Genomic DNA, 24,510 nt, shown 5'->3' on the forward strand with positions numbered 1-24,510 from the left:
GTCTATTAATTTTTCCCTCTCTCTCTGTCTCTCTTGTGTATGCATGCCTATGAATATATGTATGCATGTCTATTGTTAGCCTAGGTTTAAGTTTTAGGTTTTAGTTTTCAGTGAGATAAAGGATTGGGATTGGAGTCGCTGTGAGGGGAAGGGATAGGGGTGATGCTCTTGTTTCTGGTTCACTGAGTGATGTGAGTTCTTAGTCTCTTTTTCATATGAACCCCTCCTCATAGACACCACTTGCAAATAGTCTCTCATATTCAGTTTGCTACCTTTTAATTTGTGAATGCTTAGCTTTTTTTTGTTGCAAAGCTGTTCAATTGCATAGAAGCCCCTGGTGTTCTTTGGTTTTCTGTTTCCCTTACTTGAAGAGACCCATTTTTGCTTCCCACACCAAATGTTAAGGAGCCTAAGGCACATGCTTATTTCAAGGAGTTTCAAACCTCCCTTGTGGCTCATCCGGTAAAGAGTCCACCTGCAAGGCGGGAGACCTGGGTTCGATTCCCGGGTTGGGAAATCCCCTGGAAAAGGGAAAAGCTACCCGCTCCAGTATTCTGGCCTGGAGAATCCAATGGCCTGTATAGTCCATAGGGTTGCAAAAAGTCAGACAAAACTGAGCGACTTTCACTTTCACTCAGAACTTCTAGCTTTGGGTTGACGTGTTTCACTGATTTTGTGGTGCTATGAGAACAAAAGGCAATGTGATTCTTCAGATGCAGCCATCCAGTTTTGCCATGGCCCTTTCTTGAAGAGGCTTTTGTGTTCCCTTTTGCATATACTCCCCTCCTTTGTAGTGGGTGAATTGACCATAGAAGCTTGGGTTTATTTCTTGGACTCTCAACTCTGTTGTATGGATCTGGATGCGTGTGTATGTTTGTGTGCCCAACACCACACTGTCCAGATGATCCTAGTGTAGCAGTCTAGTTGGCTATCAGGCATCCTGGTAGACCCATATCAGGCCTTCTTTCCTTAGACTGTACAGACAATATAGGCTCCTTTGTGTTTTCATACCCATCTTGGAGTTCCTTGGTTTAGTGCCCTGTGAACATTGCATGGCAACTTGAGAGGAAGAGCACGGACCCTCTGGATTGCCTTCGGGGATGTGACACCATTTTACCAATAGGAATCCTTCCAGCCCATGAGCTCAGCTTATTTTCCATCGGATCATGTGGATATCATCTTCTTTCATCCATCTCTTGCAGTTTTCTGAGACCGGGTCCTTCCCTCCTGGGTTAGATGGACTCCTGGGTATTTCCTCCTAGTGTAAGTCATTGTCAATGGGGTTGATACTTTCCTTCTCATTCTAAGAGTTTGTGGTGAGCATTGGAAATGCAAACGATTTTCCCCCCTTCCTCTCTGTCCATCTCTCTGAGCCACCAGGTAGAACAGGCGTAGTCAGGGTCACACGGGGCTCAGGGAGTGCAGCTAGACTGTGTTTCTCAGGCCCTCAGTGCTGGGCATCATTCGGTATAGTCTCCATGAACCTTCCTTGGTCTGGTGTCCCTTCAGACCTCTCCCTAGTTTTAATAACCTTGCTTGTGTTCTTTGTCTCTTTGGAGACACATCCTTTATCAGCTGTGTGTTTGCAAGTATTTGTCTGCCAGTGTGTGACGTATCCTTTGCTTTTTTTCGTAAGGTCTTTACCAGAGTGGAGACCTTTGATTTTGCACAGTCCACAGTATTGCCTTTTTGTGCATTGCCTTTCTGTATTGTTTCTGAAGACTCCAAGCTCATGTCTAGCCTCTGCTCGATTTTCTGCTGGATTTGTGAGATGTTTGGCATGGAAAATATGTCTCAGAAAAATTTGAAACGAATTTGGTGTAAGGTGTCAAGTTTCCATCCTCATTCATGTCATCCCCTCTGGTTTTCAATTCATCGCTCCTGAACTCCTTTGGAGACCTTGTGGGAAGTTTGGTTGCCTTTCAGTTTGAATTTCTGCTCTTGAATAGATTCACCCAGTTCTGCCAGCAGGGACACGGTAAAGGGTGAGTGAGGGGCAGCCTGCCCTCCCAGCACTGACCACACTGTGTGGTGAGTGTTGCTCTCCCCTCTGGGAGCCCCAGGCCACAGGCATCCCAGTGAGTAGCCAGCTCTGTTCGCAGCTGAAAGGAGTTAGTCTCTCAGGAGCCTCTGTGAGGTTGCCTTTGGGTCTCCCAGGGTGGGAGTTTACAGGGACAGGACCCATTGCACTGCAAGTGAAGTGAGAGCCCATATGACATCCGCCACTGCTCCTAAAGAGATGCACCTGAGGCCCCTTGAAGGTCCTGCACAGAGAGCTCTTTAGTGGACATGCTGGAAACTCTGTTTCCTCGTGGGCTGCCCAGGGCAGGCTCTCACCAGTCCAGACACAGACCACGGTGATGACCGGCTCTGCTCTCTCCAAAGGGTTTTCATTGGTGTGTATCCTCATCTGAGCAGTCAGGCCATGTGTACTGCCTCTCCTTGCAACTTCTAGGCCAGGGCTCCTAGGCTAGCACTCTCAGGTCTAACTTGTAGAACTAGGCTACACCGGCCAAGTGCATTGCCTGTCCTCGCAACTTCACAGCTCTCTTCTCTTCTTTACTGCACATTGATTTTCAAGAGTGTGTTTGGGCCACAAGGATGTTGGGTCTTTCTCTAGCCTTATCTCATGAAGTTGAGACAACCTCATTGTTTCTGGTTGTTCCCGTGCTCTGTTTTTCCCATTCTTTTCCTGGCTTCTTTCGGTAACTTTGTTTGTGCCTAAGGAAGAGCTCAGCATTTCTCTTCTGCCTGAGACATCACACAACAGTAATGCCCACCTGGAGATTAGTTGCCAAAAGGGCCTCGTTTTGCAGATGACATCTTGAAATCACCTGCACTGCCGTTTCTGATACACAAAGGCTGCCCTAAAGGAAATAAAGAACAAGTCCCAAGTCTAGTCTTAAAATATGTGGGCTGTCTAATGAAACCACCTTTTCTATGATTTCATTGATAGGCATTAACTGGAGACATCCAGAATATGGGAAGACACTGAGATATGAGAGAATTAAAGGTTGTCAGGGGCAAGGGAGGAACAGGGAGTGCTTGAGGTGAATACAGGATTTGCAGGGGGTGAGGGAGGGTTGGTTGTGGAGAATGAAAGAGTCCCAAACTAGAAAGTGGTGATGGTTGCAGAGGATTGTGAAGGTCCTTAATGCTCCAGAAGTGTACCACCTAACATCAATTTTATAGATTAAAAATGTAAGGAAAAAATACACAAATCTGTGACAAACAAAATAGAAATCAAGAAAATAAAATACAGAAAAACTGAATGAAAAGAAGCTCAGGGGAAGCGAATTCAATCTCCACTGGGTAGAAAGTGAGTTGATGGCATCCACGGGTGGCAGAGAGGGATGGAGGATGCAAAGCCAAACCCTCCCCTGGACACGGTGTTTCCAGAAATGGAAATTTGGAAAGGGCTCTGGGTCTCTGTCCAGAGCAGGGGTCCATTCTCCTTGCAGAGGTGGGTCAATCATCGTGGGCATCTGGGTCTTGGGCAGAAGCCAGGGCAGGCTCTCCCTTCAGAGGTGTTCTCTTATCCCCTGACTCAGGTTCTCCTGCCAAAATCCGAGCACGGGCAGGCAGAAGCGAACATGGAGGTGGAGGTGGAGGTTCTCCCCCGGGGATTGGAGCATTGGTGCCTGGGCCTGAGGGTCCTGCTTGCACAGAGATCTGATCCTCCCAGTGTGCTGGCCAATACCCAGTTGGCCTGGTGTCTATGGGAAGGCATGTCTCAGGTCTCGATCTCCTCTCAGTGGATCCCTGAGTCCTGGACATGTAGCAACCACCTCTGTAGAGACAGGGCTGGGAAGTGGAGCCTGGTTGAACCTGGGGGCTGGTGCTGGAGCTGTGAGAGAAGAAAAGGTTACCCACAGGCCTGCCTTTGCCCTTTGCCTCTCTGGAGACAATTCTACCCTGAGCTTTTGAGACAATTCTCAGTTTAGGAAGTCACAATAGGATGTCGTCCTGCCTGCAGTCCACCAAGCAGAAGGTCTGAGGCCAGCCTTTGCTCCAGGTCCAGCACCAGCTTTGGGGGACTCCTCCTGTGTAGCTCAGGACTCCTTCCCCACACACTCACATGCACCAGCACCTCCTCACCTCTGTGCTCACCGTGCTGGGCTCCTGGTCCTCCTGCTGCCTCAGAGGCAGAGGTTCTCAGTGCTCTGGGTCGGACCCGGGTGTGCTGAGCTCCGTGGCAGCCTGAGACTGGGCCGCCGGGTGTGTCTTGGGTGGTGAAGGGGCAGCAGGCCTTCCCTGCTTCCTCTTCAGTCCCAGTTGGGCTGAACCCTCTGTGGGCTCGCTCACCTGGAGGCGGCACTAGGCCTCAAGGGCGGGGGGTGGTGCTCCGACCCCTCCCTCGGGGAGGTGGATGGGGTGTCCCTCTCATCGGCCATATCCAGTGGGAAGCTCTGCAATGACAGTGACCATCAGCCAGCCCTGCTTGGAGTTTTCTGAGCTGGGCCTGGTCAGTATGGCTGTTGCTTCTGCCTACTCAAACTTTTGCTCCCAGAACCAACAGAGACGTGTGTCTGCTCAGACACCTACCCGGGAGAATGGAGACCCACCTGAGGGTGTGAGGTCAGCCTGGGCGGCTGGTGTTGCCTGCCCTGTCCTCATCCCACCCAGCCTGCTTTCCCCTGGGATGTGGATACAACCGGCCCACAGACTTCTGACCCCACATCCGCCTCGGTTTGCTTGAGGCAGACACACCCCAAGAAACCCCCATCCACACACACAGGCAAAGGACCGAGTGTTTCCGGGTGGCATGGGAGAGGTGGCCTGGCCCGGCCTGGGGCTCCCTGTGTTACCTTTCTGTTTCTCTGGGCAAAGGGCCAGAGGCCTCTCGGCGGGGGCCCTGAGCCAGCGTCCACAGGGTTCCCACACACTCTGCCTGTGAGCTCTCCTGAGGCCCCGGCCTCTGGGCAGGGGCAAACAGCAGAACATCTTGGCAGCAAGTGATCTGGCTGGGGCTCCTCTCCACTCTGGAGGCCTGGATACCTGTGTTCCGGGTTCTGTTGTTTTATGTTGCCAGGAAGTGACATCATTTCCTGGGGTTTGTGCTGAGGTCCCTTCCCCAAAGCTCCCCAAGAAATCTCTTGGTTTCTGACTGCTGAACTCCCCCGAGGCCATGTGCAGGCACAGAGACGCCCACACAGCCCACCCTACATCCTTGGGGAGCCCTGGATGCAGCCAGGGCCTGAGCTCGGAAGACCCCGCTGCTCTCAGACCAGACCCCTTTTTCTCATAAGTCATGTGGCCCTGGACAAGCATATGCCCCTCAGGGTTTCCCCAGTCTCTCCATCTGCAGAGTGTGGATCACTCTCCCATCTGCCTCCTAGGTCTGTCGGCCTATGATCACCTCCGTGCCTTTCAACCTTGGGCTGATATGTCTCGGAGCTTGTGCACTGAGACTTCCAAAAGAAGAATTCAATATAGGGCTGACATACCACCGAATGGGGCAGAACATGGCCTGGATGGGTTCTGGACCTAGGAAAAGGCAGTCGTCTCGCCTTCCTGATATTTCAAGATCCCACCCCACCCCCACACTGTGGGAGATCTTGAGGTAAGATTCAGACCTCTCCCCTCCAATATAGAACAACCTTCGTCACCCTCCCGTTCCACTGAGATTCTGGCTCAAGTGTCCCACCTCAGTCTCTAGGGGAGATCAAGGCTTCCCCTATGATGCCTCCCAGGCTTCTCTCTTTTACTCTCATCCCCTTGGGTCATTTCTCCCCTTGCAGGGTGAATGGGCCTCTCATTGTTTCAAACCTTGAGATTGATTCATGCAAATTCTGTGAAATCTTATCATTTATTTCCTCTCTCCTTTTTCAGTCTCTCTCTCTAGATGTGTCTGTTTCTTATCCTTTCTAAATTCAGTCTATTAATTTTTCCCTCTCTCTCTGTCTCTCTTGTGTATGCATGCCTATGAATATATGTATGCATGTCTATTGTTAGCCTAGGTTTAAGTTTTAGGTTTTAGTTTTCAGTGAGATAAAGGATTGGGATTGGAGTCGCTGTGAGGGGAAGGGATAGGGGTGATGCTCTTGTTTCTGGTTCACTGAGTGATGTGAGTTCTTAGTCTCTTTTTCATATGAACCCCTCCTCATAGACACCACTTGCAAATAGTCTCTCATATTCAGTTTGCTACCTTTTAATTTGTGAATGCTTAGCTTTTTTTTGTTGCAAAGCTGTTCAATTGCATAGAAGCCCCTGGTGTTCTTTGGTTTTCTGTTTCCCTTACTTGAAGAGACCCATTTTTGCTTCCCACACCAAATGTTAAGGAGCCTAAGGCACATGCTTATTTCAAGGAGTTTCAAACCTCCCTTGTGGCTCATCCGGTAAAGAGTCCACCTGCAAGGCGGGAGACCTGGGTTCGATTCCCGGGTTGGGAAATCCCCTGGAGAAGGGAAAAGCTACCCGCTCCAGTATTCTGGCCTGGAGAATCCCATGGCCTGTATAGTCCATAGGGTTGCAAAAAGTCAGACAAAACTGAGCGACTTTCACTTTCACTCAGAACTTCTAGCTTTGGGTTGACGTGTTTCACTGATTTTGTGGTGCTATGAGAACAAAAGGCAATGTGATTCTTCAGATGCAGCCATCCAGTTTTGCCATGGCCCTTTCTTGAAGAGGCTTTTGTGTTCCCTTTTGCATATACTCCCCTCCTTTGTAGTGGGTGAATTGACCATAGAAGCTTGGGTTTATTTCTTGGACTCTCAACTCTGTTGTATGGATCTGGATGCGTGTGTATGTTTGTGTGCCCAACACCACACTGTCCAGATGATCCTAGTGTAGCAGTCTAGTTGGCTATCAGGCATCCTGGTAGACCCATATCAGGCCTTCTTTCCTTAGACTGTACAGACAATATAGGCTCCTTTGTGTTTTCATACCCATGTTGGAGTTCCTTGGTTTAGTGCCCTGTGAACATTGCATGGCAACTTGAGAGGAAGAGCACGGACCCTCTGGATTGCCTTCGGGGATGTGACACCATTTTACCAATAGGAATCCTTCCAGCCCATGAGCTCAGCTTATTTTCCATCGGATCATGTGGATATCATCTTCTTTCATCCATCTCTTGCAGTTTTCTGAGACCGGGTCCTTCCCTCCTGGGTTAGATGGACTCCTGGGTATTTCCTCCTAGTGTAAGTCATTGTCAATGGGGTTGATACTTTCCTTCTCATTCTAAGAGTTTGTGGTGAGCATTGGAAATGCAAACGATTTTCCCCCCTTCCTCTCTGTCCATCTCTCTGAGCCACCAGGTAGAACAGGCGTAGTCAGGGTCACACGGGGCTCAGGGAGTGCAGCTAGACTGTGTTTCTCAGGCCCTCAGTGCTGGGCATCATTCGGTATAGTCTCCATGAACCTTCCTTGGTCTGGTGTCCCTTCAGACCTCTCCCTAGTTTTAATAACCTTGCTTGTGTTCTTTGTCTCTTTGGAGACACATCCTTTATCAGCTGTGTGTTTGCAAGTATTTGTCTGCCAGTGTGTGACGTATCCTTTGCTTTTTTTCGTAAGGTCTTTACCAGAGTGGAGACCTTTGATTTTGCACAGTCCACAGTATTGCCTTTTTGTGCATTGCCTTTCTGTATTGTTTCTGAAGACTCCAAGCTCATGTCTAGCCTCTGCTCGATTTTCTGCTGGATTTGTGAGATGTTTGGCATGGAAAATATGTCTCAGAAAAATTTGAAACGAATTTGGTGTAAGGTGTCAAGTTTCCATCCTCATTCATGTCATCCCCTCTGGTTTTCAATTCATCGCTCCTGAACTCCTTTGGAGACCTTGTGGGAAGTTTGGTTGCCTTTCAGTTTGAATTTCTGCTCTTGAATAGATTCACCCAGTTCTGCCAGCAGGGACACGGTAAAGGGTGAGTGAGGGGCAGCCTGCCCTCCCAGCACTGACCACACTGTGTGGTGAGTGTTGCTCTCCCCTCTGGGAGCCCCAGGCCACAGGCATCCCAGTGAGTAGCCAGCTCTGTTCGCAGCTGAAAGGAGTTAGTCTCTCAGGAGCCTCTGTGAGGTTGCCTTTGGGTCTCCCAGGGTGGGAGTTTACAGGGACAGGACCCATTGCACTGCAAGTGAAGTGAGAGCCCATATGACATCCGCCACTGCTCCTAAAGAGATGCACCTGAGGCCCCTTGAAGGTCCTGCACAGAGAGCTCTTTAGTGGACATGCTGGAAACTCTGTTTCCTCGTGGGCTGCCCAGGGCAGGCTCTCACCAGTCCAGACACAGACCACGGTGATGACCGGCTCTGCTCTCTCCAAAGGGTTTTCATTGGTGTGTATCCTCATCTGAGCAGTCAGGCCATGTGTACTGCCTCTCCTTGCAACTTCTAGGCCAGGGCTCCTAGGCTAGCACTCTCAGGTCTAACTTGTAGAACTAGGCTACACCGGCCAAGTGCATTGCCTGTCCTCGCAACTTCACAGCTCTCTTCTCTTCTTTACTGCACATTGATTTTCAAGAGTGTGTTTGGGCCACAAGTATGTTGGGTCTTTCTCTAGCCTTATCTCATGAAGTTGAGACAACCTCATTGTTTCTGGTTGTTCCCGTGCTCTGTTTTTCCCATTCTTTTCCTGGCTTCTTTCGGTAACTTTGTTTGTGCCTAAGGAAGAGCTCAGCATTTCTCTTCTGCCTGAGACATCACACAACAGTAATGCCCACCTGGAGATTAGTTGCCAAAAGGGCCTCGTTTTGCAGATGACATCTTGAAATCACCTACACTGCCGTTTCTGATACACAAAGGCTGCCCTAAAGGAAATAAAGAACAAGTCCCAAGTCTAGTCTTAAAATATGTGGGCTGTCTAATGAAACCACCTTTTCTATGATTTCATTGACAGGCATTAACTGGAGACATCCAGAATATGGGAAGACACTGAGATATGAGAGAATTAAAGGTTGTCAGGGGCAAGGGAGGAACAGGGAGTGCTTGAGGTGAATACAGGATTTGCAGGGGGTGAGGGAGGGTTGGTTGTGGAGAATGAAAGTGTCCCAAACTAGAAAGTGGTGATGGTTGCAGAGGATTGTGAAGGTCCTTAATGCTCCAGAAGTGTACCACCTAACATCAATTTTATAGATTAAAAATGTAAGGAAAAAATACACAAATCTGTGACAAACAAAATAGAAATCAAGAAAATAAAATACAGAAAAACTGAATGAAAAGAAGCTCAGGGGAAGCGAATTCAATCTCCACTGGGTAGAAAGTGAGTTGATGGCATCCACGGGTGGCAGAGAGGGATGGAGGATGCAAAGCCAAACCCTCCCCTGGACACGGTGTTTCCAGAAATGGAAATTTGGAAAGGGCTCTGGGTCTCTGTCCAGAGCAGGGGTCCATTCTCCTTGCAGAGGTGGGTCAATCATCGTGGGCATCTGGGTCTTGGGCAGAAGCCAGGGCAGGCTCTCCCTTCAGAGGTGTTCTCTTATCCCCTGACTCAGGTTCTCCTGCCAAAATCCGAGCACGGGCAGGCAGAAGCGAACATGGAGGTGGAGGTGGAGGTTCTCCCCCGGGGATTGGAGCATTGGTGCCTGGGCCTGAGGGTCCTGCTTGCACAGAGATCTGATCCTCCCAGTGTGCTGGCCAATACCCAGTTGGCCTGGTGTCTATGGGAAGGCATGTCTCAGGTCTCGATCTCCTCTCAGTGGATCCCTGAGTCCTGGACATGTAGCAACCACCTCTGTAGAGACAGGGCTGGGAAGTGGAGCCTGGTTGAACCTGGGGGCTGGTGCTGGAGCTGTGAGAGAAGAAAAGGTTACCCACAGGCCTGCCTTTGCCCTTTGCCTCTCTGGAGACAATTCTACCCTGAGCTTTTGAGACAATTCTCAGTTTAGGAAGTCACAATAGGATGTCGTCCTGCCTGCAGTCCACCAAGCAGAAGGTCTGAGGCCAGCCTTTGCTCCAGGTCCAGCACCAGCTTTGGGGGACTCCTCCTGTGTAGCTCAGGACTCCTTCCCCACACACTCACATGCACCAGCACCTCCTCACCTCTGTGCTCACCGTGCTGGGCTCCTGGTCCTCCTGCTGCCTCAGAGGCAGAGGTTCTCAGTGCTCTGGGTCGGACCCGGGTGTGCTGAGCTCCGTGGCAGCCTGAGACTGGGCCGCCGGGTGTGTCTTGGGTGGTGAAGGGGCAGCAGGCCTTCCCTGCTTCCTCTTCAGTCCCAGTTGGGCTGAACCCTCTGTGGGCTCGCTCACCTGGAGGCGGCACTAGGCCTCAAGGGCGGGGGGTGGTGCTCCGACCCCTCCCTCGGGGAGGTGGATGGGGTGTCCCTCTCATCGGCCATATCCAGTGGGAAGCTCTGCAATGACAGTGACCATCAGCCAGCCCTGCTTGGAGTTTTCTGAGCTGGGCCTGGTCAGTATGGCTGTTGCTTCTGCCTACTCAAACTTTTGCTCCCAGAACCAACAGAGACGTGTGTCTGCTCAGACACCTACCCGGGAGAATGGAGACCCACCTGAGGGTGTGAGGTCAGCCTGGGCGGCTGATGTTGCCTGCCCTGTCCTCATCCCACCCAGCCTGCTTTCCCCTGGGATGTGGATACAACCGGCCCACAGACTTCTGACCCCACATCCACCTCGGTTTGCTTGAGGCAGACACACCCCAAGAAACCCCCATCCACACACACAGGCAAAGGACCGAGTGTTTCCGGGTGGCATGGGAGAGGTGGCCTGGCCCGGCCTGGGGCTCCCTGTGTTACCTTTCTGTTTCTCTGGGCAAAGGGCCAGAGGCCTCTCGGCGGGGGCCCTGAGCCAGCGTCCACAGGGTTCCCACACACTCTGCCTGTGAGCTCTCCTGAGGCCCCGGCCTCTGGGCAGGGGCAAACAGCAGAACATCTTGGCAGCAAGTGATCTGGCTGGGGCTCCTCTCCACTCTGGAGGCCTGGATACCTGTGTTCCGGGTTCTGTTGTTTTATGTTGCCAGGAAGTGACATCATTTCCTGGGGTTTGTGCTGAGGTCCCTTCCCCAAAGCTCCCCAAGAAATCTCTTGGTTTCTGACTGCTGAACCCCCCCGAGGCCATGTGCAGGCACAGAGACGCCCACACAGCCCACCCTACATCCTTGGGGAGCCCTGGATGCAGCCAGGGCCTGAGCTCGGAGGACCCCGCTGCTCTCAGACCAGACCCCTTTTTCTCATAAGTCATGTGGCCCTGGACAAGCATATGCCCCTCAGGGTTTCCCCAGTCTCTCCATCTGCAGAGTGTGGATCACTCTCCCATCTGCCTCCTAGGTCTGTCGGCCTATGATCACCTCCGTGCCTTTCAACCTTGGGCTGATATGTCTCGGAGCTTGTGCACTGAGACTTCCAAAAGAAGAATTCGATATAGGGCTGACATACCACCGAATGGGGCAGAACATGGCCTGGATGGGTTCTGGACCTAGGAAAAGGCAGTCGTCTCGCCTTCCTGATATTTCAAGATCCCACCCCACCCCCACACTGTGGGAGATCTTGAGGTAAGATTCAGACCTCTCCCCTCCAATATAGAACAACCTTCGTCACCCTCCCGTTCCACTGAGATTCTGGCTCAAGTGTCCCACCTCAGTCTCTAGGGGAGATCAAGGCTTCCCCTATGATGCCTCCCAGGCTTCTCTCTTTTACTCTCATCCCCTTGGGTCATTTCCCCCCTTGCAGGGTGAATGGGCATCTCATTGTTTCAAACCTTGAGATTGATTCATGCAAATTCTGTGAAATCTTATCATTTATTTCCTCTCTCCTTTTTCAGTCTCTCTCTCTAGATGTGTCTGTTTCTTATCCTTTCTAAATTCAGTCTATTAATTTTTCCCTCTCTCTCTGTCTCTCTTGTGTATGCATGCCTATGAATATATGTATGCATGTCTATTGTTAGCCTAGGTTTAAGTTTTAGGTTTTAGTTTTCAGTGAGATAAAGGATTGGGATTGGAGTCGCTGTGAGGGGAAGGGATAGGGGTGATGCTCTTGTTTCTGGTTCACTGAGTGATGTGAGTTCTTAGTCTCTTTTTCATATGAACCCCTCCTCATAGACACCACTTGCAAATAGTCTCTCATATTCAGTTTGCTACCTTTTAATTTGTGAATGCTTAGCTTTTTTTTGTTGCAAAGCTGTTCAATTGCATAGAAGCCCCTGGTGTTCTTTGGTTTTCTGTTTCCCTTACTTGAAGAGACCCATTTTTGCTTCCCACACCAAATGTTAAGGAGCCTAAGGCACATGCTTATTTCAAGGAGTTTCAAACCTCCCTTGTGGCTCATCCGGTAAAGAGTCCACCTGCAAGGCGGGAGACCTGGGTTCGATTCCCGGGTTGGGAAATCCCCTGGAAAAGGGAAAAGCTACCCGCTCCAGTATTCTGGCCTGGAGAATCCAATGGCCTGTATAGTCCATAGGGTTGCAAAAAGTCAGACAAAACTGAGCGACTTTCACTTTCACTCAGAACTTCTAGCTTTGGGTTGACGTGTTTCACTGATTTTGTGGTGCTATGAGAACAAAAGGCAATGTGATTCTTCAGATGCAGCCATCCAGTTTTGCCATGGCCCTTTCTTGAAGAGGCTTTTGTGTTCCCTTTTGCATATACTCCCCTCCTTTGTAGTGGGTGAATTGACCATAGAAGCTTGGGTTTATTTCTTGGACTCTCAACTCTGTTGTATGGATCTGGATGCGTGTGTATGTTTGTGTGCCCAACACCACACTGTCCAGATGATCCTAGTGTAGCAGTCTAGTTGGCTATCAGGCATCCTGGTAGACCCATATCAGGCCTTCTTTCCTTAGACTGTACAGACAATATAGGCTCCTTTGTGTTTTCATACCCATTTTGGAGTTCCTTGGTTTAGTGCCCTGTGAACATTGCATGGCAACTTGAGAGGAAGAGCACGGACCCTCTGGATTGCCTTCGGGGATGTGACACCATTTTACCAATAGGAATCCTTCCAGCCCATGAGCTCAGCTTATTTTCCATCGGATCATGTGGATATCATCTTCTTTCATCCATCTCTTGCAGTTTTCTGAGACCGGGTCCTTCCCTCCTGGGTTAGATGGACTCCTGGGTATTTCCTCCTAGTGTAAGTCATTGTCAATGGGGTTGATACTTTCCTTCTCATTCTAAGAGTTTGTGGTGAGCATTGGAAATGCAAACGATTTTCCCCCCTTCCTCTCTGTCCATCTCTCTGAGCCACCAGGTAGAACAGGCGTAGTCAGGGTCACACGGGGCTCAGGGAGTGCAGCTAGACTGTGTTTCTCAGGCCCTCAGTGCTGGGCATCATTCGGTATAGTCTCCATGAACCTTCCTTGGTCTGGTGTCCCTTCAGACCTCTCCCTAGTTTTAATAACCTTGCTTGTGTTCTTTGTCTCTTTGGAGACACATCCTTTATCAGCTGTGTGTTTGCAAGTATTTGTCTGCCAGTGTGTGACGTATCCTTTGCTTTTTTTCGTAAGGTCTTTACCAGAGTGGAGACCTTTGATTTTGCACAGTCCACAGTATTGCCTTTTTGTGCATTGCCTTTCTGTATTGTTTCTGAAGACTCCAAGCTCATGTCTAGCCTCTGCTCGATTTTCTGCTGGATTTGTGAGATGTTTGGCATGGAAAATATGTCTCAGAAAAATTTGAAACGAATTTGGTGTAAGGTGTCAAGTTTCCATCCTCATTCATGTCATCCCCTCTGGTTTTCAATTCATCGCTCCTGAACTCCTTTGGAGACCTTGTGGGAAGTTTGGTTGCCTTTCAGTTTGAATTTCTGCTCTTGAATAGATTCACCCAGTTCTGCCAGCAGGGACACCGTAAAGGGTGAGTGAGGGGCAGCCTGCCCTCCCAGCACTGACCACACTGTGTGGTGAGTGTTGCTCTCCCCTCTGGGAGCCCCAGGCCACAGGCATCCCAGTGAGTAGCCAGCTCTGTTCGCAGCTGAAAGGAGTTAGTCTCTCAGGAGCCTCTGTGAGGTTGCCTTTGGGTCTCCCAGGGTGGGAGTTTACAGGGACAGGACCCATTGCACTGCAAGTGAAGTGAGAGCCCATATGACATCCGCCACTGCTCCTAAAGAGATGCACCTGAGGCCCCTTGAAGGTCCTGCACAGAGAGCTCTTTAGTGGACATGCTGGAAACTCTGTTTCCTCGTGGGCTGCCCAGGGCAGGCTCTCACCAGTCCAGACACAGACCACGGTGATGACCGGCTCTGCTCTCTCCAAAGGGTTTTCATTGGTGTGTATCCTCATCTGAGCAGTCAGGCCATGTGTACTGCCTCTCCTTGCAACTTCTAGGCCAGGGCTCCTAGGCTAGCACTCTCAGGTCTAACTTGTAGAACTAGGCTACACCGGCCAAGTGCATTGCCTGTCCTCGCAACTTCACAGCTCTCTTCTCTTCTTTACTGCACATTGATTTTCAAGAGTGTGTTTGGGCCACAAGGATGTTGGGTCTTTCTCTAGCCTTATCTCATGAAGTTGAGACAACCTCATTGTTTCTGGTTGTTCCCGTGCTCTGTTTTTCCCATTCTTTTCCTGGCTTCTTTCGGTAACTTTGTTTGTGCCTAAGGAAGAGCTCAGCATTTCTCTTCTGCCTGAGACATCACACAACAGTAATGCCCACCTGGAGATTAGTTGCCAAAAGGGCCTCGTTTTGCAGATGACATCTTGAAATCACCTGCACTGCCGTTTCTGATACACAAAGGCTGCCCTAAAGGAAATAAAGAACAAGTCCCAAGTCTAGTCTTAAAATATGTGGGCTGTCTAATGAAACCACCTTTTCTATGATTTCATTGATAGGCATTAACTGGAGACATCCAGAATATGGGAAGACACTGAGATATGAGAGAATTAAAGGTTGTCAGGGGCAAGGGAGGAACAGGGAGTGCTTGAGGTGAATACAGGATTTGCAGGGGGTGAGGGAGGGTTGGTTGTGGAGAATGAAAGAGTCCCAAACTAGAAAGTGGTGATGGTTGCAGAGGATTGTGAAGGTCCTTAATGCTCCAGAAGTGTACCACCTAACATCAATTTTATAGATTAAAAATGTAAGGAAAAAATACACAAATCTGTGACAAACAAAATAGAAATCAAGAAAATAAAATACAGAAAAAACTGAATGAAAAGAAGCTCAGGGGAAGCGAATTCAATCTCCACTGGGTAGAAAGTGAGTTGATGGCATCCACGGGTGGCAGAGAGGGATGGAGGATGCAAAGCCAAACCCTCCCCTGGACACGGTGTTTCCAGAAATGGAAATTTGGAAAGGGCTCTGGGTCTCTGTCCAGAGCAGGGGTCCATTCTCCTTGCAGAGGTGGGTCAATCATCGTGGGCATCTGGGTCTTGGGCAGAAGCCAGGGCAGGCTCTCCCTTCAGAGGTGTTCTCTTATCCCCTGACTCAGGTTCTCCTGCCAAAATCCGAGCACGGGCAGGCAGAAGCGAACATGGAGGTGGAGGTGGAGGTTCTCCCCCGGGGATTGGAGCATTGGTGCCTGGGCCTGAGGGTCCTGCTTGCACAGAGATCTGATCCTCCCAGTGTGCTGGCCAATACCCAGTTGGCCTGGTGTCTATGGGAAGGCATGTCTCAGGTCTCGATCTCCTCTCAGTGGATCCCTGAGTCCTGGACATGTAGCAACCACCTCTGTAGAGACAGGGCTGGGAAGTGGAGCCTGGTTGAACCTGGGGGCTGGTGCTGGAGCTGTGAGAGAAGAAAAGGTTACCCACAGGCCTGCCTTTGCCCTTTGCCTCTCTGGAGACAATTCTACCCTGAGCTTTTGAGACAATTCTCAGTTTAGGAAGTCACAATAGGATGTCGTCCTGCCTGCAGTCCACCAAGCAGAAGGTCTGAGGCCAGCCTTTGCTCCAGGTCCAGCACCAGCTTTGAGGGACTCCTCCTGTGTAGCTCAGGACTCCTTCCCCACACACTCACATGCACCAGCACCTCCTCACCTCTGTGCTCACCGTGCTGGGCTCCTGGTCCTCCTGCTGCCTCAGAGGCAGAGGTTCTCAGTGCTCTGGGTCGGACCCGGGTGTGCTGAGCTCCGTGGCAGCCTGAGACTGGGCCGCCGGGTGTGTCTTGGGTGGTGAAGGGGCAGCAGGCCTTCCCTGCTTCCTCTTCAGTCCCAGTTGGGCTGAACCCTCTGTGGGCTCGCTCACCTGGAGGCGGCACTAGGCCTCAAGGGCGGGGGGTGGTGCTCCGACCCCTCCCTCGGGGAGGTGGATGGGGTGTCCCTCTCATCGGCCATATCCAGTGGGAAGCTCTGCAATGACAGTGACCATCAGCCAGCCCTGCTTGGAGTTTTCTGAGCTGGGCCTGGTCAGTATGGCTGTTGCTTCTGCCTACTCAAACTTTTGCTACCAGAACCAACAGAGACGTGTGTCTGCTCAGACACCTACCCGGGAGAATGGAGACCCACCTGAGGGTGTGAGGTCAGCCTGGGCGGCTGGTGTTGCCTGCCCTGTCCTCATCCCACCCAGCCTGCTTTCCCCTGGGATGTGGATACAACCGGCCCACAGACTTCTGACCCCACATCCGCCTCGGTTTGCTTGAGGCAGACACACCCCAAGAAACCCCCATCCACACACACAGGCAAAGGACCGAGTGTTTCCGGGTGGCATGGGAGAGGTGGCCTGGCCCGGCCTGGGGCTCCCTGTGTTACCTTTCTGTTTCTCTGGGCAAAGGGCCAGAGGCCTCTCGGCGGGGGCCCTGAGCCAGCGTCCACAGGGTTCCCACACACTCTGCCTGGGAGCTCTCCTGAGGCCCCGGCCTCTGGGCAGGGGCAAACAGCAGAACATCTTGGCAGCAAGTGATCTGGCTGGGGCTCCTCTCCACTCTGGAGGCCTGGATACCTGTGTTCCGGGTTCTGTTGTTTTATGTTGCCAGGAAGTGACATCACTTCCTGGGGTTTGTGCTGAGGTCCCTTCCCCAAAGCTCCCCAAGAAATCTCTTGGTTTCTGACTGCTGAACCCCCCCGAGGCCATGTGCAGGCACAGAGACGCCCACACAGCCCACCCTACATCCTTGGGGAGCCCTGGATGCAGCCAGGGCCTGAGCTCGGAGGACCCCGCTGCTCTCAGACCAGACCCCTTTTTCTCATAAGTCATGTGGCCCTGGACAAGCATATGCCCCTCAGGGTTTCCCCAGTCTCTCCATCTGCAGAGTGTGGATCACTCTCCCATCTGCCTCCTAGGTCTGTCGGCCTATGATCACCTCCGTGCCTTTCAACCTTGGGCTGATATGTCTCGGAGCTTGTGCACTGAGACTTCCAAAAGAAGAATTCGATATAGGGCTGACATACCACCGAATGGGGCAGAACATGGCCTGGATGGGTTCTGGACCTAGGAAAAGGCAGTCGTCTCGCCTTCCTGATATTTCAAGATCCCACCCCACCCCCACACTGTGGGAGATCTTGAGGTAAGATTCAGACCTCTCCCCTCCAATATAGAACAACCTTCGTCACCCTCCCGTTCCACTGAGATTCTGGCTCAAGTGTCCCACCTCAGTCTCTAGGGGAGATCAAGGCTTCCCCTATGATGCCTCCCAGGCTTCTCTCTTTTACTCTCATCCCCTTGGGTCATTTCCCCCCTTGCAGGGTGAATGGGCATCTCATTGTTTCAAACCTTGAGATTGATTCATGCAAATTCTGTGAAATCTTATCATTTATTTCCTCTCTCCTTTTTCAGTCTCTCTCTCTAGATGTGTCTGTTTCTTATCCTTTCTAAATTCAGTCTATTAATTTTTCCCTCTCTCTCTGTCTCTCTTGTGTATGCATGCCTATGAATATATGTATGCATGTCTATTGTTAGCCTAGGTTTAAGTTTTAGGTTTTAGTTTTCAGTGAGATAAAGGATTGGGATTGGAGTCGCTGTGAGGGGAAGGGATAGGGGTGATGCTCTTGTTTCTGGTTCACTGAGTGATGTGAGTTCTTAGTCTCTTTTTCATATGAACCCCTCCTCATAGACACCACTTGCAAATAGTCTCTCATATTCAGTTTGCTACCTTTTAATTTGTGAATGCTTAGCTTTTTTTTGTTGCAAAGCTGTTCAATTGCATAGAAGCCCCTGGTGTTCTTTGGTTTTCTGTTTCCCTTACTTGAAGAGACCCATTTTTGCTTCCCACACCAAATGTTAAGGAGCCTAAGGCACATGCTTATTTCAAGGAGTTTCAAACCTCCCTTGTGGCTCATCCGGTAAAGAGTCCACCTGCAAGGCGGGAGACCTGGGTTCGATTCCCGGGTTGGGAAATCCCCTGGAGAAGGGAAAAGCTACCCGCTCCAGTATTCTGGCCTGGAGAATCCCATGGCCTGTATAGTCCATAGGGTTGCAAAAAGTCAGACAAAACTGAGCGACTTTCACTTTCACTCAGAACTTCTAGCTTTGGGTTGACGTGTTTCACTGATTTTGTGGTGCTATGAGAACAAAAGGCAATGTGATTCTTCAGATGCAGCCATCCAGTTTTGCCATGGCCCTTTCTTGAAGAGGCTTTTGTGTTCCCTTTTGCATATACTCCCCTCCTTTGTAGTGGGTGACTTGACCATAGAAGCTTGGGTTTATTTCTTGGACTCTCAACTCTGTTGTATGGATCTGGATGCGTGTGTATGTTTGTGTGCCCAACACCACACTGTCCAGATGATCCTAGTGTAGCAGTCTAGTTGGCTATCAGGCATCCTGGTAGACCCATATCAGGCCTTCTTTCCTTAGACTGTACAGACAATATAGGCTCCTTTGTGTTTTCATACCCATTTTGGAGTTCCTTGGTTTAGTGCCCTGTGAACATTGCATGGCAACTTGAGAGGAAGAGCACGGACCCTCTGGATTGCCTTCGGGGATGTGACACCATTTTACCAATAGGAATCCTTCCAGCCCATGAGCTCAGCTTATTTTCCATCGGATCATGTGGATATCATCTTCTTTCATCCATCTCTTGCAGTTTTCTGAGACCGGGTCCTTCCCTCCTGGGTTAGATGGACTCCTGGGTATTTCCTCCTAGTGTAAGTCATTGTCAATGGGGTTGATACTTTCCTTCTCATTCTAAGAGTTTGTGGTGAGCATTGGAAATGCAAACGATTTTCCCCCCTTCCTCTCTGTCCATCTCTCTGAGCCACCAGGTAGAACAGGCGTAGTCAGGGTCACACGGGGCTCAGGGAGTGCAGCTAGACTGTGTTTCTCAGGCCCTCAGTGCTGGGCATCATTCGGTATAGTCTCCATGAACCTTCCTTGGTCTGGTGTCCCTTCAGACCTCTCCCTAGTTTTAATAACCTTGCTTGTGTTCTTTGTCTCTTTGGAGACACATCCTTTATCAGCTGTGTGTTTGCAAGTATTTGTCTGCCAGTGTGTGACGTATCCTTTGCTTTTTTTCGTAAGGTCTTTACCAGAGTGGAGACCTTTGATTTTGCACAGTCCACAGTATTGCCTTTTTGTGCATTGCCTTTCTGTATTGTTTCTGAAGACTCCAAGCTCATGTCTAGCCTCTGCTCGATTTTCTGCTGGATTTGTGAGATGTTTGGCATGGAAAATATGTCTCAGAAAAATTTGAAACGAATTTGGTGTAAGGTGTCAAGTTTCCATCCTCATTCATGTCATCCCCTCTGGTTTTCAATTCATCGCTCCTGAACTCCTTTGGAGACCTTGTGGGAAGTTTGGTTGCCTTTCAGTTTGAATTTCTGCTCTTGAATAGATTCACCCAGTTCTGCCAGCAGGGACACGGTAAAGGGTGAGTGAGGGGCAGCCTGCCCTCCCAGCACTGACCACACTGTGTGGTGAGTGTTGCTCTCCCCTCTGGGAGCCCCAGGCCACAGGCATCCCAGTGAGTAGCCAGCTCTGTTCGCAGCTGAAAGGAGTTAGTCTCTCAGGAGCCTCTGTGAGGTTGCCTTTGGGTCTCCCAGGCTGGGAGTTTACAGGGACAGGACCCATTGCACTGCAAGTGAAGTGAGAGCCCATATGACATCCGCCACTGCTCCTAAAGAGATGCACCTGAGGCCCCTTGAAGGTCCTGCACAGAGAGCTCTTTAGTGGACATGCTGGAAACTCTGTTTCCTCGTGGGCTGCCCAGGGCAGGCTCTCACCAGTCCAGACACAGACCACGGTGATGACCGGCTCTGCTCTCTCCAAAGGGTTTTCATTGGTGTGTATCCTCATCTGAGCAGTCAGGCCATGTGTACTGCCTCTCCTTGCAACTTCTAGGCCAGGGCTCCTAGGCTAGCACTCTCAGGTCTAACTTGTAGAACTAGGCTACACCGGCCAAGTGCATTGCCTGTCCTCGCAACTTCACAGCTCTCTTCTCTTCTTTACTGCACATTGATTTTCAAGAGTGTGTTTGGGCCACAAGGATGTTGGGTCTTTCTCTAGCCTTATCTCATGAAGTTGAGACAACCTCATTGTTTCTGGTTGTTCCCGTGCTCTGTTTTTCCCATTCTTTTCCTGGCTTCTTTCGGTAACTTTGTTTGTGCCTAAGGAAGAGCTCAGCATTTCTCTTCTGCCTGAGACATCACACAACAGTAATGCCCACCTGGAGATTAGTTGCCAAAAGGGCCTCGTTTTGCAGATGACATCTTGAAATCACCTGCACTGCCGTTTCTGATACACAAAGGCTGCCCTAAAGGAAATAAAGAACAAGTCCCAAGTCTAGTCTTAAAATATGTGGGCTGTCTAATGCAACCACCTTTTCTATGATTTCATTGATAGGCATTAACTGGAGACATCCAGAATATGGGAAGACACTGAGATATGAGAGAATTAAAGGTTGTCAGGGGCAAGGGAGGAACAGGGAGTGCTTGAGGTGAATACAGGATTTGCAGGGGGTGAGGGAGGGTTGGTTGTGGAGAATGAAAGAGTCCCAAACTAGAAAGTGGTGATGGTTGCAGAGGATTGTGAAGGTCCTTAATGCTCCAGAAGTGTACCACCTAACATCAATTTTATAGATTAAAAATGTAAGGAAAAAATACACAAATCTGTGACAAACAAAATAGAAATCAAGAAAATAAAATACAGAAAAACTGAATGAAAAGAAGCTCAGGGGAAGCGAATTCAATCTCCACTGGGTAGAAAGTGAGTTGATGGCATCCACGGGTGGCAGAGAGGGATGGAGGATGCAAAGCCAAACCCTCCCCTGGACACGGTGTTTCCAGAAATGGAAATTTGGAAAGGGCTCTGGGTCTCTGTCCAGAGCAGGGGTCCATTCTCCTTGCAGAGGTGGGTCAATCATCGTGGGCATCTGGGTCTTGGGCAGAAGCCAGGGCAGGCTCTCCCTTCAGAGGTGTTCTCTTATCCCCTGACTCAGGTTCTCCTGCCAAAATCCGAGCACGGGCAGGCAGAAGCGAACATGGAGGTGGAGGTGGAGGTTCTCCCCCGGGGATTGGAGCATTGGTGCCTGGGCCTGAGGGTCCTGCTTGCACAGAGATCTGATCCTCCCAGTGTGCTGGCCAATACCCAGTTGGCCTGGTGTCTATGGGAAGGCATGTCTCAGGTCTCGATCTCCTCTCAGTGGATCCCTGAGTCCTGGACATGTAGCAACCACCTCTGTAGAGACAGGGCTGGGAAGTGGAGCCTGGTTGAACCTGGGGGCTGGTGCTGGAGCTGTGAGAGAAGAAAAGGTTACCCACAGGCCTGCCTTTGCCCTTTGCCTCTCTGGAGACAATTCTACCCTGAGCTTTTGAGACAATTCTCAGTTTAGGAAGTCACAATAGGATGTCGTCCTGCCTGCAGTCCACCAAGCAGAAGGTCTGAGGCCAGCCTTTGCTCCAGGTCCAGCACGAGCTTTGGGGGACTCCTCCTGTGTAGCTTGGGGGACTCGTCCTGTGTAGCTCAGGACTCCTTCCCCACACACTCACATGCACCAGCACCTCCTCAACTCTGTGCTCACCGTGCTGGGCTCCTGGTCCTCCTGCTGCCTCAGAGGCAGAGGTTCTCAGTGCTCTGGGTCGGACCCGGGTGTGCTGAGCTCCGTGGCAGCCTGAGACTGGGCCGCCGGGTGTGTCTTGGGTGGTGAAGGGGCAGCAGGCCTTCCCTGCTTCCTCTTCATTCCCAGTTGGGCTGAACCCTCTGTGGGCTCGCTCACCAGGAGGCTGCACTAGGCCTCAAGGGCGGGGGGTGGTGCTCCGACCCCTCCCTCGGGGAGGTGGATGGGGTGTCCCTCTCATCGGCCATATCCAGTGGGAAGCTCTGCAATGACAGTGACCATCAGCCAGCCCTGCTTGGAGTTTTCTGAGCTGGGCCTGCTCAGTATGGCTGTTGCTTCTGCCTACTCAAACTTTTGCTGCCAGTACCAACAGAGACGTGTGTCTGCTCAGACACCTACCCGGGAGAATGGAGACCCACCTGAGGGTGTGAGGTCAGCCTGGGCGGCTGGTGTTGCCTGCCCTGTCCTCATCCCACCCAGCCTGCTTTCCCCTGGGATGTGGATACAACCGGCCCACAGACTTCTGACCCCACATCCGCCTCGGTTTGCTTGAGGCAGACACACCCCAAGAAACCCCCATCCACACACACAGGCAAAGGACCGAGTGTTTCCGGGTGGCATGGGAGAGGTGGCCTGGCCCGGCCTGGGGCTCCCTGTGTTACCTTTCTGTTTCTCTGGGCAAAGGGCCAGAGGCCTCTCGGCGGGGGCCCTGAGCCAGCGTCCAGAGGGTTCCCACACACTCTGCCTGTGAGCTCTCCTGAGGCCCCGGCCTCTGGGCAGGGGCAAACAGCAGAACATCTTGGCAGCAAGTGATCTGGCTGGGGCTCCTCTCCACTCTGGAGGCCTGGATACCTGTGTTCCGGGTTCTGTTGTTTTATGTTGCCAGGAAGGTTTGTGCTGAGGTCCCTTCCCCAAAGCTCCCCAAGAAATCTCTTGGTTTCTGACTGCTGAACCCCCCCGAGGCCATGTGCAGGCACAGAGACGCCCACACAGCCCACCCTACATCCTTGGGGAACCCTGGATGCAGCCAGGGCCTGAGCTCGGAGGACCCCGCTGCTCTCAGACCAGACCCCTTTTTCTCATAAGTGATGTGGTCCTGGAAAAGCATATGCCCCTCAGGGTTTCCCCAGTCTCTCCATCTGCAGAGTCTGGATCACTCTCCCATCTGCCTCCTAGGTCTGTCGGCCTATGATCACCTCCGTGCCGTTCAACCTTGGGCTGATATGTCTCGGAGCTTGTGCACTGAGACTTCCAAAAGAAGAATTCAATATAGGGCTGACATACCACCGAATGGGGCAGAACATGGCCTGGATGGGTTCTGGACCTAGGAAAAGGCAGTCGTCTCGCCTTCCTGATATTTCAAGATCCCCCCCAACCCCCCCCCACACTGTGGGAGATCTTGAGGTAAGATTCAGACCTCTCCCCTCCAATATAGAACAACCTTCGTCACCCTCCTGTTCCACTGAGATTCTGGCTCAAGTGTCCCACCTCAGTCTCTAGGGGAGATCAAGGCTTCCCCTATGATGCCTCCCAGGCTTCTCTCTTTTACTCTCATCCTCTTGGGTCATTTCCCCCCTTGCAGTGTGAATGGGCCTCTCATTGTTTCAAACCTTGAGATTGATTCATGCAAATTCTGTGAAATCTTATCATTTATTTCCTCTCTCCTTTTTCAGTCTCTCTCTCTAGATGTGTCTGTTTGTTATCCTTTCTAAATTCAGTCTATTAATTTTTCCCTCTCTCTCTGTCTCTCTTGTGTATGCATGCCTATGAATATATGTATGCATGTCTATTGTTAGCCTAGGTTTAAGTTTTAGGTTTTAGTTTTCAGTGAGATAAAGGATTGGGATTGGAGTTGCTGTGAGGGGAAGGGATAGGGGTGATGCTCTTGTTTCTGGTTCACTGAGTGATGTGAGTTCTTAGTCTCTTTTTCATATGAACCCCTCCTCATAGACACCACTTGCAAATAGTCTCTCATATTCAGTTTGCTACCTTTTAATTTGTGAATGCTTAGCTTTTTTTTGTTGCAAAGCTGTTCAATTGCATAGAAGCCCCTGATGTTCTTTGGTTTCCTGTTTCCCTTACTTGAAGAGACCCATTTTTGCTTCCCACACCAAATGTTAAGGAGCCTAAGGCACATGCTTATTTCAAGGAGTTTCAAACCTCCCTTGTGGCTCATCCGGTAAAGAGTCCACCTGCAAGGCGGGAGACCGGGGTTCGATTCCCGGGTTGGGAAATCCCCTGGAGAAGGGAAAAGCTACCCGCTCCAGTATTCTGGCCTGGAGAATCCCATGGCGTGTATAGTCCATGGGGTTGCAAAAAGTCAGACAAAACTGAGCGACTTTCACTTTCACTCAGAACTTCTAGCTTTGGGTTGACGTGTTTCACTGATTTTGTGGTGCTATGAGAACAAAAGGCAATGTGATTCTTCAGAGGCAGCCATCCAGTTTTGCCATGGCCCTTTCTTGAAGAGGCCTTTGTGTTCCCATTTGCATATTCTCCCCTCCTTTGTAGTGGGTGAATTGAGCATAGAAGCTTGGGTGTATTTCTTGGACTCTCAACTCTGTTGTATGGATCTGGATGCGTGTGTATGTTTGTGTGCCCAACACCACACTGTCCAGATGATCCTAGTGTAGCAGTCTAGTTGGCTATCAGGCATCCTGGTAGACCCATATCAGGCCTTCTTTCCTTAGACTGTACAGACAATATAGGCTC

The sequence above is a fragment of the Giraffa tippelskirchi genome, chromosome 9, assembly GCF_054371585.1.
Source record: "Giraffa tippelskirchi isolate mGirTip1 chromosome 9, T2T-mGirTip1v1.2.pri, whole genome shotgun sequence".
Taxonomy (NCBI): domain Eukaryota; kingdom Metazoa; phylum Chordata; class Mammalia; order Artiodactyla; family Giraffidae; genus Giraffa; species Giraffa tippelskirchi.